Source organism: Pistacia vera, unplaced genomic scaffold (assembly GCF_008641045.1).
Source record: "Pistacia vera cultivar Batoury unplaced genomic scaffold, PisVer_v2 Contig247, whole genome shotgun sequence".
Taxonomy (NCBI): Eukaryota; Viridiplantae; Streptophyta; class Magnoliopsida; order Sapindales; family Anacardiaceae; genus Pistacia; species Pistacia vera.
Genome location: NW_022196054.1, coordinates 81,996 through 85,013, shown reverse-complemented (window position 1 = coordinate 85,013; position 3,018 = coordinate 81,996).

Genomic DNA, 3,018 nt, shown 5'->3' with positions numbered 1-3,018 from the left:
GTCTTTATTAGTTTTAATTGCACTATTTCATTATTTGCATTTAGTCTATTTAGTTTCTTTAATCAATTGCTAATTTCATTTCCGCTACTTAAAATATATTAGGTTGTTAGTCTTGCTCCCTATGGATTCGATCCTGCTTACCCCTAACTACGGTATTTAGGTTTAATTTTGTGACCGTGACGACCGGTCAACAAAATTTGGCGCCGCTGCCGGAGAGCAACGTGCTTTTGACTTTGTGTGTTTGGGTAGTCATTAGTTTTTGTTCTAGGTTATTTTAGTCTTTGTTGTTTTGTTTTTGTTATTTTCTTTGTAGTGATTACTTGTTTTGGGTGAATTGTTTAATTTTTGTGTTCCATTTAGTTTGTCTCTTTGAATTTTCAGTTAATTATTTCTCTTTAGGTTGTTTGCGTAATTTCATTTTTACATTGTTTATTTTATTTTCATTGGAATAGTTTTCATTTGCTTTTGTTTTGTTTTGCAGGAAATTGCAATTGGGAAAACGCTGAAGCGTGTCGTGAGCATTGAAGATCCTACACGTCCCGATTGTGAAATTCTCTTAACCTTTGATTTTTTTTATTCCTAGGATTAAATTTTTGTTCTTAGTATTAAATTCTTTTAGGTTGCATTGATAAATTTAGTTTTGATTAAACATATTTGTTGTGTGAAATTTTGTTGGGTATAGTTTCGTTAGATTTTAGATTTGTTTTAGTTTTGTTTCGTGTGCTTAGTAAATTTGTTTCTTAGGTTTTGCATTTAGTTAATTTTCTTGACATTGTTGCTACGCTGCTTTGAGCCTTTTGTGTGTTTGGTTGGTGAATGCAAACTAGAAGGTCTTGTAACGAAGAGTTATTACCTTTGAATCTTGAAATTGAACGCACTTGTAAGATAAAAAAACAAGCACGTAGGATGACTGACCAAGATGAACCCGCACATGTGCCCCTTAGCCAACTTTTGCACCCACCACCTACACTTCAGCCTCATGTATCCGTATCCCCAATGTTCAGACAAACACTATGAGATCAAAACTAGTGTCATCCAATTGTTGCCAATTTATTATGGGAATTTAAATGAGGAGCCATGCAAACACTTAGATGAATTTTTAGAGGTTTGCTCCACAGTTAGACTTCACATGTGTGAATGAAGATGTCGTGCGCTTAATTTTGTTCCCATTTTCACTTAAGGATCAAGCCAAATAGTGGCTCAATTCTTTGGCAGTAGGGTCCATTACCTCTTGGACCCAAATGCAACAGGATTCCTAAAAAAGTATTATCCCATCGTAAAACCAACAGCATACGACGAGCCATTACTAGTTTCGCTCAACTTGATGGCGAGGAATTTTATGAGAGTTGGGAACGTTTGAATGAAATGCTTAGGAAGTGTCCCCATCACGCAGTCCCTAGGTGGCAATTAGTTCGTAGTTTTTATGACGGACTGACCGAGAGGCATAGGAATATGGTAGAGCCTCTTGTGGAGGAACATTTATGCACAAGGACGAGAATGAGTTATGGCAACTCTTTGAGACCTTAAGTGAAAATTCAATGCACCATATTTCTGTGTCTAGAATGCCTATCTCAGGGCAGCCATCCAAGAAGGGTGGCGTGTATGAGGTGTCACGGTTAGATGACATTAGTTCCAAGTTAGAGGTGTTGGCCCACCGATTTGACCAGTTTGTATCTATACAGGGCAACCCTCTACACAATCATCTCAGAAGGTGAACCAGGATGTTTTTGCCATGCACTCCACTCTTGACCATCCGGTTGAGGAACCTGCCCCTGACTCTTTTGAGGAGCAAGTACAAGTTGCACAAGGCCCAGAGACAGAACGATTCGTACTCGACACATACAATCCTGAGTGGCGTAACCACCCTAATTTTTCATGGAAACCACAACCACCTCAGAATGTCCCAAATAATATGCCATACAGGAACAATCCTTCCAATCAACAAGGCAATTATGGGGAGCAACCTTCAATCCAACCTAGGATCCCACCTCCCGTTCAGCAACCCACTCTAGTGTCTAGTTCACTAGAATCAATGATAGCTCAAATGCTCCAAACCATGAATGCTAGGTTCCAAGATTTAGAACATAATACCCAACTTCTACATTCTCATTCCCAATCCATTAGTAAGCTAAGACCCAAACTGGTCAAATAGTAGAAGCAGTCAATAGGAGGGAACAAGGCCAATTGCCTAGTCAAGTCATAGGTAACCCTACTGTGTCTTCTCAGCAGAGAGGGTTTTTCGAACAAGCTAAGGCCGTGATGACTCTTCCGAGCGGCCGAGAGCTAATTAGGCCTGAGAGGGAAGTAAAAGTCCAGGGTAGAGAAGAGGAAAATCTAGGTAGGGACCAAGCCAAAGAGAGTGAGAGTGAGCCTCTTATAGAGTCAAGTGTTCAGAGATCGGGTAGGAAAAGGTTGGGGAGAATGAACCATCCCCTACATCATACATACCGAGAGCACCCTTTCCTCAGTGCTTAGAGCCCCCAAATGTTCCCACTACTAGAAAAGCGCTAGGATGGATGAAATGATTGAGTTGTTTAAGCAGGTACAGATTAACATTCCACTCTTAGATGCCATTAGCAAGTACCTGCTTATGCAAATTCCTCAAAGACTTGTGCACGCAAAAGAGGAAAATGAAATCTCACACACCTAAGACTGTACATTTACCGAAAAATGTAAGTGCGGTTGTCTCAAACCACATTCCCCCGAAGTTGAAGGATCTTGGAGCTCCTATTATTTCTTGTGTGATAGGTAATGTCACGATTGATAGAGCACTCTTAGACTTAGGGGCGAGCGTGAACTTATTACCCACTTTCGTGTATGAACAGTTTAACTTAAGTGAGCTCAAGTCGACTGAAGTCATACTGCAGTTAGCTGATCGATCAGTCAAAATGCCTAGGGCCTAATTGAGAGACGTGTTAGTTAAGGTTGAGGAACTATATTTTCCGGTGGATTTTCTCGTCTTAAGAGAGGAGTATACGAGCAGTGGAAGTATGCCACCGATTATTTTAGGGAGACCTT